We start from the raw sequence: 17,911 nt of genomic DNA on the forward strand, positions 1-17,911 counted from the left end.
ATTCATAACAATATCAGTGCTTAAAATCTATACATTGTGGCAGGGTGGTGATAAAATTCACTGTTCCTTCCTAATTTGGAAGGAAGAAAACAAACATTGACACCATAAATCTGTACTGACCCATCATATCTGAAAGTCACTGTCACAATTCATTGTCCTGACATTGACTAAATAAAAGGGAAGGATTGTGTTGTGCATGAGAGGATTTTTTGTCACAGGTTACTTCCTTTTATGAACCAAGGTGGGACAAAATGTTGGCTCTCGGTTTGCTACCCCATTCACATTTGGTGTGAATTATGGATATAAATGAGATGAGGAATATTGTTGAAATCTGCACTGCACAGAATAAATTTGGAGGGGGTGGGCTTACCATTTTTGTGCACACAGACATTTAGTCTCCTTGTTTTTAAAAGCGCTCTCTCTCTCTCTCTCTCTTTGTCTCTCTCTCAGAACCTATCTGAATCAGGCCAAAGGCCCATCTAGTCCAACATCCTGTTCTCACAGTGGCCATCCATACTATGGGAAGCCCATAATTAGAACAGGCTGGTGCTGAGCCCACAACTGCCCTCTCCCTACACGTGATCCCCATCAACTGATATTCAGATGCATATTGCCTCTGACAGTGGAGACCATCTCTACCTCTTGTGGGAGCAGATTCCATATTTTAACTAGGTGCTGTGTGAAGATGTATTTTCTTTGTTATTAACAGGGGTGTCATCTTGAATAAAATATTGGGGAGCAGGTAAGCCCTGCCCTGCATAATCAATCACAAAACTTGGTGCGCACACACACACACACACACACACACTATTTAAATGGCAATAGCCATCAGCTTTGTGGAGGGCAATGAGACCTCAGCCCCTAGGTGAGGTGAGGCAACCAGAACTATACACACTATTCCTAGTGTGGTCACACCATATATCTGTATCCATTATGATATTGACAGTTTTATTTTTGATCTCTTAATGATCCATAATGTGGAATCCACCTTTTTCATAGCTGTTGCAAACTGGTTGAACATCTTCATTAAACCTAAAGTACTGTTTCTGGTCAATCACCACCAGTTCAGATCCCATAGGCGTATATATGAATTTAGAGGGGGGGGGTTGCCGGGAAATGCATTACTTTACACTTGCATACATTACATTCATTGGCCATTTTACTGTTCATTTGCTCAGTTTGGAAACATTGCAATCACAGAGAAACCCCAGAGCAAACCAGATGAGCAGTAAAGAAATGAAATGGGAGAAATCCCCTTGTCCCTAAATAAAAGTTTACATGAATCATAGCTAATTAAACAATGAGGCTTTCTCTGCATGGAGAAAAGGCTTAAGGGAAATTTGACAACAAAACTGTTGCAGTCGAAAAATGAGAAGAATGACTGATTATCTTCCAAGGCACTGGTGCCCACAATCAATAGATTCAAACTGAAGTACAGCAGATGTAGACTGGCCATCGGGGCGGGGGGAATGATGACTTCCTAATTGTATGAATGGCTGAGCAACGAAACAGGTCTCCCAGTGAAGTTATATAATTACCTTTTGAACAGATTTGGATGGAGAATCTATCAGGAAAGGTTTGTGCATAGGATATCTTGCCAGTTTAGAAGTGTGAGCTAAATGACCCTTGGTTCTCTTCCATCTCTATAATTTGAATGGTGTACACTCTATTAACACAGTAATAAAAGATACGTTACAGGGAGAGCTGCTGATAATGTCAACATTTCATTAGTGACACTGCGATTAAATTTCTGTCAAGCTTAGGAGCATCAATTATATGTTAGGATATGAATCAAAATAAATGGCAAAATTGATTTAAATAGTCTATGTTCGCTATTCCTAACTTAGTTCTATCATCATCTGAAAGCACAGGCACAAGTGGCATGTGATACAGTGCTCCTATATGGCTCCCCTTCCGGTCCTCATCACTGTTGCAGGGAAAGGAACCATGTACTCATGCAAAGACTCATGCCACATAATCCTTTCTTTTGCAGTCAGCAAAGAGAAGAAGGTTGGGTAGGTGACCCTTCTTCCTCAAGCTGCCTTAGGGTGTTCACTGGAAAGCAAATATTAACATCCCTGACTTCTTGTACCACCTACCAGTTATGAGCAAGGTAACCATGCTCATGCATGCATCCAGTTAGCTAAATCAACCAGCACCACATCTCTGCTTGCTTTAACACTGAGAGGTTGGTGGGAAAGGTGTCCTCTTAGGCCAGTTGTGAACCTCATCCCCAAATATCCTGCTCGGTCCTCAAGCAGGAAACTAACTAGTTCACCATGGATATATATTAGGATGGGTGGGTCACCATGTTGAATCCAGAGACACAGTTGAGAAGGTGGTGGTGACACATTAAGGATGCCTCCTTCTGATTGCTTGGCCTTCTCAATAAGACATTGGCTCCAGGCTAGTGTGGCTTTATCCCAGTTTCGGATCAAAAACCAAAGAGCAACATCCAAGCAGCCAGTATTATTCAGGGAACTATTATTCAGGGAATGTTCACCATTAGGTAGGTTAGCTAGATGGATGGATGGATGGATGCATAGTTTGGCATAAACCCAAAGAAGATTACCAGGCAATTACGTTGAACTATGGCAAGAATTAATCTGTCTGTGCAAGACAGATTGCTAAGTAAATAAGAAAAAAAATGATTCAAGAAACTTAATACATCTGATAAAAGCATCCCTGAAAGCTCCAGTTACACAGTTCATTTAAATCCCTTTTCAAAAACAGCAGCATCACCAAATTACTAACTAACTGGAGCCTAAAAGTTCTCTATTGGAAAGCTAAGCAATTCTACAGGGTTATTTCGAATTACATTACATGTGCAGGAACTCAGTGAAGAAGGCAAATTCTGCATCCCACTTTCCCTTACAAGACCTTCTGATACAATAATGCAATAAGTTTAAGGAAGAAACAGGAATATTTTATAGGCCAGCAAGACTGAATGGGATTAGGATTTTATATGATTTCTTACTTATCTCACTTTCAGGTACAAATTTATGAGAGTTCTATATTAAAGTTGAAGCATTTCTTCAAAGTTGCTAAATTGACATGTTGTCTAGCATCTTTAGTTAAGTTTGCTATAATAATTTGGCTACTGTAATGCTCTACGATTACATCTGCACAGGGATGCAAACCTGAATAAAATAGGGTGGGCAGGTAAGCCCGCCCACATAATAAATCACATGACACGGTACACACCCCCACACACCCCATTTGAATGGCAATGCCCATCAACTTTAGGGGGGCCCAACCTCCTCAAATATTTTATTGGAGGGGATGAAGACCTTTTAGCCCCTAGGAGTTGGCTCCTACACATCTACATAAAAATATTCTGTCATTGCCATTGACTTATGATGACCATACCAACTCTGCTATGAACACTTGAAGGACTGCTGGATCTGCTAAAATGAAGGATGAAGCAATAGCATCTTAGAAAGCAGGAGAGCTTGTTGGAAGTTGATTCACAGAATGTGTTACTCATTTCCCTTTCAGATTTCTCTACTAACAAAGACTAACATCAACACAGCATCAAGCTGTGTTACTTTTATTGTTGTTAGCCGCTCTGAGCCCGGCTTCAGCTTCGGCTGGGGAGGGTGGGATATAAATAAAATTGTATTATTATTATTATTATTATTATTATTATTATTATTATTATCCACTAGTTTATTATATTAGTAGCTTTCATTGTTAAAGATGCTTTCCAGAAATCCCAGATATCCTTAGATTAGGTAACACTGAAATAGTGACTTGATCTATAATAACACTGTGATTTTCAACACAGTAGCCTGGTTCACATGACACACTGAGCCAAATGTGTGGACTTTCACAGATGAGCTCACAGTTGATTTGTTTCTTTCCAGTCTTTTTTATTATTATTTTTTTGCAACTCTGAGCTAAGTGATAAGGCTGACTAGTTTGAAAACCATTTGGCTAGGTCCAGTTTGAAACAAACATTATTTTTTCCATTGATTTCAACTCATGACATTCAAGGCACCAGAGTCAGCATGTAAATTAGGAAAATGCAGAATTCATTAATCCCAACTTCTTCTAGACAATGGATCACACCTAATTATGTGTAGCCTTAGAGAGTTATGTGACAATCACAGGACATTTTTCCCCTACACTGCAGTTAATGAATGTGTATGAGAAAAAAACACATGTTCAAATCTCTGCATTTCACATAAAACATTAAACCTATTCTGTCAAAAAAAAATTGACCTTAAATGTCTCCTCTAAATTCATAAATACGTGTTCCAATTTTCTCTGAATAAAAATCTGCTGAGTAGCACTGTTTGTCAGGCATCACACAAATAATAAAAGTACTGGCACCCTTTTAGCACATTTCTTTTTCTCTCTCCCCCTCCACAAATCAACAAGAAAATTAATAAGAATAGGGACATTACCTGATTGTGTGTTTTCTTCAGCAACCCAAATGTGTTAAAAAGTATTTTTTCATGAATATATTTTCACATTTCATTGAACACCTAGTGATACTGATGAGAACAAATACAATTTGATCGCTGCCTCGCATAAACCTGTAAAAAATACAATAATATTTTCTGAACTCTGCATTATTTTCTGAAATCTTAGCATCATTGGCAGTCAGATCCACATCACTCTAAAATGGGGCACAATGGCTGAAAGTATATGTGAAATAAATCGACTCCCCCATTCAAATTATAGCAACAACAACCCAGTTATTGTATGGAGAAAAGGAAATCAACAGCAAAAATTAGATTAGCAAACCAGGGACTGTTCAAAAATAAGAAAGTGTCTGTCTTACAAGTGAACTTTGATAATATTTAAAATATTTATTCTCAATCATACATGCATAATAGGAAAAACTTACATAATGATTGCGTAATGCTGGTATGAGAGCGCAAACACTTTAAAAGGGCTGTGCTTCAATGTATTGCTTTTTTTACACTGGAGATGATCAAGGAGGAGATGATCTGGCAGTAAGTAGTCTTATTTCAATAATTATTCTATAAATAGTTAAATAAATATAACTGGACCTTGCCTAGTGATAAAGTACATTTGTTGGTAGCTTGGATCCTGAAAGCAGCTGGTAAATGCATATGGTAGGTGAAATCTGCAAGGTCCAGGGCTACAGCACTAAAACATTATCCTTTCTTTCTCCCTGGCATGTGGGAAAGGGGCTAAAAATGAGAGTTCTGAGACACAGAGGTGGTAGTGATCAGTGAATGTAATAAAACCCCAATTTCCAAAACTCAACAATTACAAAATTCATCCTGTTGCTAGGTCTAATGTGGTATCATTCCTAAATTAGATGTATCTAAAAGACTGATTCATATTAATAGATCTTGATTTGCATTATGAAAACAGCAACCCAGGTAATAAGCATGGGAGAAACACAAATATGGAACTCCTTGCACTGTGATGCCTCCCAATAGCTCCATAGTGTCAACATCAGTTTATACGTTAATGCAGTCTTTCTCAACTTTGAGTTCCCAGGTGAACTACAGTTCCCATCATCCCTGACTACTGGCCATGCTGGCTCGGAGTGATGAGAGTTATACCCCAACAACATCTGGGAAACAAAGGTTGAGAAAGGCTGTGTTTAAGAATAAGCAACAAATTGGCAAGCTGTGGTTTGCACCATTTCCCAGTGATGTAGCACCGTTATCAAAAGATTACACATAATCCCAACACAGGTTTATGGTCCTATGTTATGGACCCATGGAGTTCAATTAAGTTCACTCAGAAAGGTTAAAGAAATTTGTGCACAGATGATGATTGCAACAACCTATCTCTTTAATCACTCTTGTAAGAATCTGTCTTGAATTGCTTGATTTACATATAAATATAATGGTGAACTTTTAATTTGAAGGTTGGGGATTTTTTTTTAGGTGGGGTGTTGTTTAGTTTTCCTTAGTAACTAAATTAAATTGTCCATCAAATTTAATCAGTCAGTTTGTGACAAGGTATCCCATGGGCACGTTTTACTGTAGGTGTCATTATCATTGCCTTCATAAATCACCATAATAGAACTCCATAGTGCCAGGCTGTTGCAGAGCATCACATGATAAATCCCTAATAAATTGGTCTGGATTTTCTAAAATAAGAACAGCTCAATCTTCTGAACATAAAAATACAAGAACAATACTGCTTCCTGGCGCAGAAACAAACAGGTCGGGGTGTGTGTGTGGAGCGCATTTGTGAGACAGACTGGAAATGCAGCATGAAGCCACTTCCAGCTAAAAGTCTGGTGTAATTGCCAGAGGTTGGGAGGAGTGAGAAGACGTTACTTAGGTGCTGTCCCATACCTCCCCACCCCTTTATTCTCAAGCAAGGCAAGAGATAGATCAATGAGAGACAGCCGGAATTGGGAGTGGCCTAGTTTGGAGGTTCTTTTGGACAGAAAAAGAACTTTGTCAGTGGCAGCAGCTCGGCAGTGGCATAGCAACTGCAGAGGCAAACTCATTGGCCTCATAGAATCATAGAATTGCAGATTTGAAAGGGACTCAATAAGTCATCTGCTTCAACTCCCTACAGTGCAGAAATCACAGCTCAATAATCATTTCAACGTAGTCCATTCCACTGTTGAACAGCTCTTATAATCAGAAAGTTATTCATAATGTTTAGTTATTCATGATGCTTGCGCCATCTTCCATGTGGCAGCCCTTTACATATTCAAAGATATATCTTTTCTTAGTCACTTCTTCTCCAAGCTAAACTCACCCAGTTCCCTCAAACGTTCCTCATAAGGCTTGGTTTCCAGACCCTTTGTGAACTTAGCTGTCCTCCTCTGCGCATGTTCTAGTTTGTCTTCTTGAACTGTGGTGCACAAAAATGAACACAATATTCCAAGTGGCGTCTGGCGAAGGCGCCAGTATTCTGTCTGGCGAAGGCAGAAAAGAGTGGAACCAATGACAGATCTTGGGGCCTCAATTTTTTTTTGGCAACCTGTGTAACACCAAAATTCAACATACCCACCCTTCTTGCCTTCCATTCCACCTGCCCACAGACTGTCTTGCCAGAGTGGTGCATGCTCCCGCTTGGACTACTGCAATGCGCTCTACGTGGGGCTACCTTTGAAGGTGCCCCGGAAACTACAATTAATCCAGAATGAGGCAGCTAGACTGGTGACTGGGAGCGGCTGCCGAGACCACATAACACCGGTCTTGAAAGACCTACATTGGTTCCCAGTACGTTTCCAAGCACAATTCAAAGTGTTGGTGCTGACCTTTAAAGCCCTAAATGGCCTCGGTCCTGTATACCTGAAGGAGCGTCTCCACCCCCATCGTTCAGCCTGGACACTGAGATCCAGTGCCGAGGGCCTTCTGGCAGTTCACTCATTGCGAGAAGTGAGGTTACAGGGAACCAGACAGAGGGCCTTCTTGATAGTGGTGCCTGCCCTGTGAAATGCCCTCCCTTCAGATGTGAAGGAAATAAGCAGCTATCTTATCTTTAAAAGACATCTGAAGGCAGCGCTGGTTTAAGGAAGTTTTTAATATTTAATGCTGTATTGTTTTTAACACTCAATTGGGAGCCACCCAGAGTGGCTGGGGGAACTCAGCCAGATGGGCGGGGTATAAATAATAAATTATTATAATTATTATTATAATAAGATTTTTGGTATCCTCAAGGCTCCGCACCTAGTGCAACTGAACTGGTCATGTTTGCCTAAATCTGCCTCTGGTGCAACTATTACCTTCCCATTCCACATTAGGATTATAAATATTAAGTGGATTCCTTTCATCCATTGCACACAACTAAGCATGTTCAACCATCCACACCATGCAGTCAGGTCTTAACCTATCCAAGGGCATATCACTGCCAAGATTTCAGGCTACCTAAGTGTGGTTCTGGTCACAGTCTTTAATGGCACCTCCTCATACCTCTATCAGTCCATCATCTTCAGATGCTACCCCAGCCATGCCTGTAGCAGTGATGTGGCTGGACATTTAAGAAAGAAAAGGAATCCACATTGCAGGTAATAAAATAAAACATCCTATTTGAGATATATAGGTAGGCTACCTAACTAGGAATTAGCTGAGGCATGGTAAGCTTAGGGGAGAAAGTAGTGGGAAAGTTTGAAAGACTGCCAGAGAAATGTATTAAAGAGAGTTAAAATTAATACTGTTTGTTCAGTCAATTCTTTTAGTCAAGCAACAAGGCTTTATATTAATGTGTGTTCTCTGGTAATTGTTTTGAATACAAGGGAATGATTGGAAAGGGGACCAAAACCAAGTAAGTAAACTATTAGACTCTACCGCAAATCAGTGATGCACAGAAATGAAATGAGGTGGAAGCATTTAATAAGATGCCACAAATATATCTTTCCACTGCCCCTTAAAAAAGTTAAAATTAATATGCTATGTCAAAAACAGGATTAGCATAGACAAAAATTCAACATAAAGAATTATGTTGGGGTGGATTCTAATCAGATGAATCACAACTAGGTTAGTAGTTGCATAGGATATGTTCATTAGAGAAAGAGGAAGAAATCATTTCAAAAGGATTTATTCATGGAGTTTGGTGCTTCTGACCAGAACAAGATTTTCCTGCTTCAAACTGCCTCTTTCACTTATGTATAAGCCACTCATGGAATGCCATTGTCTTTTTAAAAAGCAGCTTTAAACCCCAAGTATATTCTGGTAATAAGGATATCATATCCAAATCAATTTATCATCAAGTTTTAGAGTGGCGTGTATCTGTTCTGAAATTTGCACATCATTCACAAATGCCTGGGTTAGGCTGCCTAAAAGCTTCTGCAAATGTTCATCAGGAGTGACATCATCATTGTCTACAGCATGTTGCTTGCCCGCACCATGTGACTGTAACATCATTTCATAGTCCACATCCTCTCTCATGGGTGCCTTCACTTCTTACCAAACTCCAGGATATTAAGCTAATTGGGGAATGACAAAACACTGGGTCATTGATCCACTATCTGCTCCACAGCAAGGACATGACAGGGTGGGAGGGGTACTCATGGACTTCCTACTTAGGTTGATGTTCTGGCTGTGGAGGAGATCTTGAGTTGGTGTGTCAGGGCTTTGCCTTTCCAGTCTTTACTCTCCTCCCAACAGGCAGAAATCACCATTGCTAGAAGGAGGCATGTCTGGGTTGTTGTTGTTTTTTGCAGGGGTGCCCCCCACAAGTGATAGGCATCTTTTCTTTCAAGGATAATAGGATCCTGTTTTCTACTCTGACCTTCCTTCCAAAGGGGAAGTGTCTATACACTTGTACCCCACAGATACAACATCACACTTCTCTGAATTCTTCAATGCAGATGTGCAGCCAGGCAAAGTGTAGGGGGAAAAGCATTTGCTTTAGAAAACTGCACAAACATACATATATTCATGAAAATCACTTTGCAAAATTTGCTATATTAAACAAAATTTCATAGAGAAATGTGCTTATTAGAAGAAATTCACACAAAAAATGTTTATGGTTTTCCCCCCCCCCTTTTAAAATTGCAAACTAATGTGGAAATGTGGATCCATAAATTTAAGCCAGGAAAAATGAGAAATTGAGAGAAACTGAAATTGAGAGGTCCACCTAAGGAATGAAAATGGTGGCTCTGTAAATGAAAATATTCATGCAGATCCTATTGCAACAAACCATCTCTTTATAATTCCATTAAAACATTTGAGGAGGTGTCTTATATGCTCATTTGTTGATATAGTTTCATAATGAAGAACAGCCACATTGTGGTTGGCAGGAGTAAAAACATCTTTACAATGCTGAAGGCGGTATTGTTAATGGTTGGTGTGGGTGGGTGGGGGTGTGTAGTAAGTATTGTGCCAATAAAGCACCTTGAGTGCTACTTTGTAAAAGGTAACAGAATCAGGCAATTAGATTATTTCAATCTTCACACAGGTTTCTGTGAAGCGGTACTATTATTTAAAAGTTGCACCTTCTTAACATCTAAAAGATCTGGCTCATCAGTTCTCTGTATAAGCAAGTATGCATAGCTGTCAAGCATCCCTTATTTGGCGGGACAGTCCCTTATCCCAGCGCCATGTCCCTTACTGAAGGTTATGGGGCCCTTTCTATGTCCAGCTGTCCTTTGTCAACAACAAATTGTTGCTTTTTTGTGTTGAATATATGCTATATGGTAATTTATGGACCTAATAGGTATCTAAAGCCATTTGCATGCAACAAAATATGTATTTTATCAAAGTAATTGTTGATACCTTATTTTGGCTGCTGATCCCTTATTTTCGAGGCTGCTGGTCCCTTATTTTCAAATCTGTAAGTTGACAGCTATGAGTATGTGACTTAAAGAAAATCCATGCTCAGGTGGTCAAAATCTAAATCAGAGATGGGAAGTCTAACTCAAATCATTACCATGTTGGATGAGGCAAAATGTATGCAATGACAACAGTGTGATGACTAAAAGCATGCAGGAAGCAAGCCATTGGCTCAGTGAGGTTTCAGGGTGTCTGCCAGCAGCTCAGATCAAGATTCTAAACCAGTCTGCAATTACATAAGGGCCAGATCCAAAATGGGTGCTATTGTTCCAGGTCACCTGATCCTGCTGGGCTAAAGTAACAATTCACATGCAATAGGCTGCAGGCATCTGAAGCATATATCCAGCTGCATTACAATATTGTGTCCACTTGGAGTATGCCAAGTGGTCCAAGAAATACATTTTCTTCCACCTTTCTCATCACAGGAAGAATGTGGATGCCATGAGTGCACCTTAATCCAAGATGCTATCCTTTTTTCTCTTTTTTTTAACAACATAAATAAACTTTCTCCTCCACACCAGGACAAACTTCTGCCACTGAAGTCAAGAAGAAACAAAAGTAAGCAGGTAAGGCATTTTGTCTCTTGGCAGAATTTGGATCACCACAGGGCCATAGCTCATCATTAGAGCATTTTCTTTGCATGGAGAAGGTTCAGTTATTGGCATCTCCAGACAGAGCTATCTGAAACCTTGGAGAACCATGGACAGTCAGTGTGGACAATACGGACCAATACTTGGTATAAGACAGCTTCCTTAGTTGCTATGATGCTACATACAATTTTTATATGCAGTGTATCAAAAAATGTAGATTGCAGAAGAAACAAATGTATAATAAATGCAAAAGAGTTTCAAATTATTATTATCATCATTATTATCATTATTATCATTATTATTAATTCCCTACCCATCTGGTTAGGAACTGTCAGGTGGAAGAGAACTGATGATAGGTTATAAGCATCCTCACAACAGAGGCAGTTTTAGGGTGGCATGACCAGTGTGCTCCCATTGGGTGATGTGCTGCGGGGTCACCATACAAAGCTGTAGAGGAGGGTGTGGGAGGCAGGGGGGATGAATTCTAGAATTGTACAGGGTGCTGCTAATATAGTGTGAGATAAAAGGAATCACTTCCTAAAGAGAGGCACATATCTACCTGAACTGTGCATATCTGCTGATTGAAATTGAAAATGCTGGTGAAGACGGCTTAACAATTATGTTGTCAACTAATGCAGTAGTGTTGCCAATGTAATAATATCACTGTCAAAGCAATTTCTGAGCACAGAAGATTTAAATAAGCTGTTGCCTAAATAAAGCTATGTATGAACCAAACTGTAGACTTATTGTCTATGTGGTAGGGGGAACGATCAATAAAAAAGCTCAGGTAACAAATGGAATAGGGTGGATGTGGAGGAACTCCCTGAAACCACCACCTTGAAATAGATCAAGCTGATCTAGCTGAAACTTAGAGGGAGTCGTGAGTTCTTTAGGAAGGTGACAAGTCACATAGATGCTGCAATCCAGCACCCTAGGAGGGATCCCTAATGAACTCAGTTGGACTTACTTCTGAATAGATATGCTCTGGAATGCACTGGAAAAACTCCAGAGGGCTCAGATGTGACCCAGAGTAAGGTATGCCAGTGAGAACTCCCAAGGTGAATTAAACATATGCTCCAGTTTCACAAACTGCTTTTCTGTTTCATTTTCTATTATGTCACTTCAGCAACACACGTTTATTCAAGCCTAGTCAAAATAACATTATATATTATTAGTACAGTAGTTAGTGTTAGCATTCTTAGTGTTGTTATTGTCCCTGCTGTTTGATGGTTGTTGACTTTCTCCCATTCTTTTCTGAATAACAATAGTTTAAAAATAGCTTGCAGTGTAGCATAGTGAGGAAGTTGGTATTGGGGGGGGGGGAAATAGAAGTGGCATACCTCTTCTTGATGTAGGGTTGCAACCAATACTGTAGGTTTGCAGAGCATTGCACTCATACAAAGTGATCTACTTCTCTTAACCCTGCTGCCCTCTGTTCCCTTTCAAAATCTGCTCTGGAAGATTGCAGCAGCAACGTCCTCTTAAAATTAAAGAACTGGCTGTCTCTGCACATACAGTGGTGCCCCGCAAGACGAATGCCTCGCAAAACGAAAAACGCGCAAGACGAAAGGGTTTTTCAGTTTTAGCGTCGCTTCGCTAGACGATTTTCCCTATGGGCTTGCTTCGCAAGACGAAACGTCTTGCGAGTTCTTGCGAGTTTGTTTCCTTTTTCTTAAAGCCACTAAGCCGCTAATAGCCGCTAAGCGCCGTGCTTCGCAAGACGAAAAAACCGCAAGATGAAGAGACTCGCGGAACGGATTAATTTCGTCTTGTGAGGCACCACTGTACTTTCAGCTAGGATTCTTCCTGTAATTCTAGAACCGAACTCATAGTCCTACCACGGAAATCCTTTCTTGATGTTCCAAACCTCCAGTTTCTTCATCACAGCTGTCTAATAAAGAGAACACCTTTTTATTGTGGCTATTGTTAAATAATTGGGAGTCAGAATTCTTGAGGATCGGCCGCAAACCTGTCAGACATCTACCAATATGTATGTTGTATTTTTAATTCTTTTTTTCCTAAGCTGGCCTGAAAATGTCAACTTGCAGAGAAGGGTGAGGCATCCATTTTAGAAAATACCTTGCCCGGTATTGGGGGACCTCAATAATTTGGACTATCAGAGCAGCGCGGCTAACAATACTGGAAATTGCAATTATGGCCGAATCAACATATATGGTCTACTGAAGAAATGGGCACATTATACAAATTGAATGCTTTTCAAAATGGGATTCCTTTATTACCTCTTATAATAATTATTATGTGTTTGGGAGATTTTATGTTTAACACTAGGAGATATATAAAAATGCATGTATAATAATTATTATTAAACTTTTCAATAAGCAAATAAGTGCAAATTTCCCATATGGGCTTGTTTGGTCCAGTTCCAATGGTTCTTCTTTCCTAAATAATAAGACAAATTCTCTTGTCCATTCTGCACTAAACAATATCATAAACTACCATAAACTAATATCATAAATTGAAACCTATGTAAAAAAAAAATACACTTCCCTCAGTGCAGAAGACTTTTGTCAAAGTCACTAGCTGGAAAGGTCACCAATAAAGAGAATGCTGTAGACATGACTTGACAGTTTGAAACCAGATGACTGGCAGACACAATCGAGGCTCATGATGCACTTGGTCTGTGTTTGTTTGCTTCCCTCCTGAGAAATGTCCTGGGAAGTTTAATTCAGATAGACCAAATATACACTGAAGTACACTATCACCCATGTTGTGTGTAACTATACAGAGGGGTATTTTCGCCCTCTGTTTGACCTCCCCCTTTCAGTTATATTTTGTTCACATACCTTAACTGTGCAATATATCTTGTACCACTGCCTGAAATGGGACTTCCAGTAAGCCGACGCCACAAAATATCTTTCTCTGTAGTTTGAGTCTGCAAGGGGTGGGGGAATACTTTGGGTAACCTGATGCCATTGTAACACCTACTGGTTCACAGATGGGCAGTCTCACCCACCTGTCAAAATGCCCTGCCAGCTGAAAAAGAGTCTCAGCCCTGGTATAAAGTAGAAATGTTTCAATGATCTGGATGTATGCAGATACCCCATCCTATTCAGAATGCAGATTCTAAAATTAGCACTTGGATCATTCATGGTTTATATATTGAAACTCCAGAATATTCATTTTTGCAAGGAAGAAGAAAAAGAACAGCATTTGTATAATTGTTTAGATTTTCAGAATTTAGAGTAATGTGTTCAGCTTCGATGAATACAAAGCTCATAGAAGATGCTGGATTTTTTTTATTTTAAAAAAAGCAATTTGTTTTTTATATCAGTCTATTTAAAAATAGCACAATGTTCTAGCTTTTAACACAACTCAAAAAATAAATAAATGATTTTTTGATTGATTTTTTTTTCCAATAGGGAAATTTCTAAAGTTCTTTCTTTTCAGTTTCCCTAGGCCAATGCCTATTAAGTTTATGCAATTGTATCCTAAACACTCATATATTGATTACAGTGTTATATTTAACTGATGCTATTTCAAAGTAAAGTGGAACGTCAGTATACCTTGAAGGGCATCAACTTGAAGGATGACAGCTGACAGTTGTCTGCTGTATTCTCCATCAGCTCTAGACAGCTTTATTCAGGAGGGCCTGGGGTCATCTGAACCTGACACATGAAAGATCTTGTACTGTGTTTACATCAACTTCTGTCTCTCGACTGACAAAGCACTTAGGTAGCTTTGTAGCTGTGCGAACACTTGTCTGAGTGTAACTTACATCCTTCAAGCATTTCCTGGTCAAAGGTCTATTGCTTCTGATAATCACTGAGGTGGATAGATTGTGACATAACCTGGTTGAATTCATGGTGAATTGAATCCCTCTTTATGGAAATAAGTGGAACAAATAGTTGCTTCCTGATAGAAATCCTGTGTCTGGCATAACAATTACATTTTTGCATTTCACCAGAAAGCTTTCTTTTTTACTTTATTTTGTGGTATTTAATCATTTGAAGTTCTTTGTATATGCTAGGGGTGTACGTCTGCTCTGCAAAAACCCCTAATCAGAAACAGAAGTGAGCATGGTCTGCAGAAGATGTGCACCTCAAGAGGAGGAAGCCAAGCTCCCATGGGGCATGATAGGGTGGATCAGGGAACACAAAGAGTATCATCTCATGGCATTTCTGATGTGGATGTAAAATGCCAAATGGGGACAGCTTTGCTTGCAAATTTCACCCAATTATTATTCTTGAAACTAAAGAAAAGTTTGAGATGTTTGCTTTCCCTTTTTTTTTTTTAAAGCATGTCATTCTCATATCCTATCAGAATTAAGAGAGGAAATGTGGCATATCCCATGGTACATGGAAATATTCTAGACTGATTCACCTTTGACCACTTGGAATAAGTTCAACATCACTTTTGCCAGTGCAGTATTTATCAGTGACTTTTTTGTTGAGGACCATTTAAACAAGATTAAATGCTTCAGACCCTGAAGTTGTGAGGTCCTGCTCTTGCCATAACAAATCTTCTGCACCTACATAAAAGTTGGCAAAATACATATGATGCTCTGAATATAATTCAAAAGTGGTTAGGAAAAAAAGCAAAGGAGCACTCCTGTGCCTCTTTACAATGGTACCTCAGGTTACATATGCTTCAGGTTACATACGCTTCAGGTTAGAGACTCCGCTAACCCAGAAATAGTGCTTCAGGTTAAGAACTTTGCTTCAGGATGAGAACAGAAATCGGGCTCCGGCGGCGTGGCAGCAGCAGGAGGCCCCATTAGCTAAAGTGGTGCTTCAGGTTAAGAACAGTTTCAGGTTAAGTACAGACCTCTGGAACGAATTAAGTACTTAACCTGAGGTACCACTGTAATTAAATTTTTTTTGTTTAGAAAGCCACCAAAATTAAGCTTTTTTGATGGGAACCTAACCCAAAAATAGTGATTTTAAGCTTTTTGAGCTGTTTCTGTTGCTTTTTCTATCATGTTGCCATACATCCGGGTATTCCCTGACATTTTGCCAGTTCAGCAAAATGCCCCCCCAATGCCATTTTTACACCCAGAAACCAGGATTGGTCAGGAATTTCCTGACGTATGGCAAACCTACACTATAAGCCTTTAAACTCAAATGTTATAAAAATGGAACCTGCAGATATAATCTACCTGATGGGGTCTACAAATCTGCCAAATTTCAAGCCAATCCAATAAAAATTGCAACAGATACAAGTTTAAAAATGCTGAGAATTGGTTCCAATACAGGACTAAGACAATACAAGACATCTTTGCTGGTCCCAGGCACTCTATACCACCCACCTGAATTTTGGCCTGAAAGACCAAGGAAAAGTGTAAGGTAAAGGTAAAGGGACCCCTGACCATTAGGTCCAGTCCTGGCCTGAAGGAATGGGTTTCCAAAACCCAAAACTGACTGTGCAAGCAGTTTTTAAACTGCACCAAAATCCCCATTTCTCCTTAGCTAAAATGCATAAACTTTAGCCGTTGAGCAAATGCAAAACAAGAACACAGCTCTCTCCCTTATCAGTTTGACGGCAAGACTGGCCTTGACTTTACCAGTAGAACAGACACAGACATATCTTATGTCCTGACCACAAATGACGCAGAGACCCAAGTCTGGGACTAACGCCAGAGCATGTTCTCGGAAGTAGTGACCTCTTGCTCCAAGATAGGAGTAGGAACAGGAATATCCTTTTATGGTCAGGAGTGCAGGAAGGAAATCCCTTTTATGGTTAAGAGTGCCAGAGCAGGAACATATGTGATGTCAACCTACGTATACAAGCTGACGTGGTTGGAAGGAGGGAGAGGTGCCTGGAGGATATATATACTGCATGAAACTTGTCATTTCTTTGGACTTGCTGTGGACTTGATCACACAAGTGCCTTCTGCTATCCGGAGAGCAGAATAAACTCTTTCTTTGAATCAACCTCAGGTGTCGTTTGACTTCCTTCCTCCTGTTCCGGAGCAACGCTGACCCAATCAGTGAATTCCAATAAGGCTACATTTCTTGGGGGCTCGTCCGGAATTCCGCGTTCTCCGAGGACAAGGACGAAGGACCGAGACGTCACTGCTTAGCGAACAGCTCGGTCGGCGTCAGTGGCTCCAAGCGCGCACCCTACCAATTCTAGGGGGAGCCCCCCACCCCGTACCTGAGTGGAGATGCAGCAGAGACGGAAGAAAGACAGCAGCTGCACGGGAAAAGGGTGCCCAAGGGAAGGGAAAGATAGGCTCTACAGCTTGTTTTGTGGGAGTCAGGGGCCTGATCAACCCCACCCAGTAGGAGCAGTAGGGTGCCGCTGGGTTCAACCAGTAGAGAGCAGTAGTGTGCCACTGGTTTGCCGGTAGAAGAGCAGTAAAAGTGCCACCGGCGTTGGGATGTTTATGGGTAAAGGGGATTGGGGAGGTGAATGGGGTTTGTATGTGTATGCGGGGGGATTCAATCGGTGAATTCCAATAAGGCTACAGGCCGACTCTGGGGTTGTGGCGCTCATCTCGCTTTATTGGCCGAGGGAGCCGGTGTACAGCTTCTGGGTCATGTGGCCAGCATGAGTAAGCCACTTCTGGCAAACCAGAGCAGCGCACGGAAACGCCGTTTACCTTCCCGCCGGAGCAGTATCTATTTATCTACTTGCACTTTGGCGTGCTTTTGAACTGCTAGGTTGGCAGGAGCAGGGACCAAGCAATGGGAGCTCACCCCATTGCGGGGATTCGAACCGCTGATCTTCTGATCGACAAGTCCTAGGCTCTGTGGTTTAACCCACAGCGCCACCCAAAAAACATTTTTTGACATTGCACAACACAGTCATGGATCATTTGACATGTGCGTTAAGGCACTAGTCATAGCTTTCCTGTCTTTGTGGAGCTTGAGCCACCGTGAGATGGGATGGCCTTAGCTCTGAACTAATTGTTTTGTTTTGTTTTTAATCACTGAATAACAGCTCCCAAGCTTTTCACTGTGAAATCCTGCAGTATGGCAAATAAGAACTGAGGGTGACTAATTATGTGCTCAAATACTTGCTAAATTGGAAGTCTTTGCGCTGATTAGGGATCTTCTTTTGGCACTTGCAAATCAATAGATAATAAGCCATTAAAAGATGCATGGAATATTTTATAGTGTCTTTTCTTGA

General features: G+C 40.4%; 1 long non-coding RNA gene across 1 annotated transcript; it reads right to left on the bottom strand.

Moving 5' to 3' along the window:
• Positions 1-1,494: 1,494 nt before the first annotated feature.
• LOC310761481 lies at positions 1,495-12,328 on the bottom strand. The gene is made up of 3 exons (XR_014547535.1): positions 12,160-12,328; positions 4,410-4,541; positions 1,495-1,666 (listed from the first exon to the last, which is right to left on the bottom strand). It is a non-coding gene; the product is annotated as an uncharacterized lncRNA (long non-coding RNA).
• Between the last annotated feature and the right edge of the window lie 5,583 nt (positions 12,329-17,911).

Source organism: Podarcis filfolensis, assembly GCF_964270895.1.
Source record: "Podarcis filfolensis genome assembly, chromosome: 4".
Lineage (NCBI taxonomy): Eukaryota > Metazoa > Chordata > Lepidosauria > Squamata > Lacertidae > Podarcis > Podarcis filfolensis.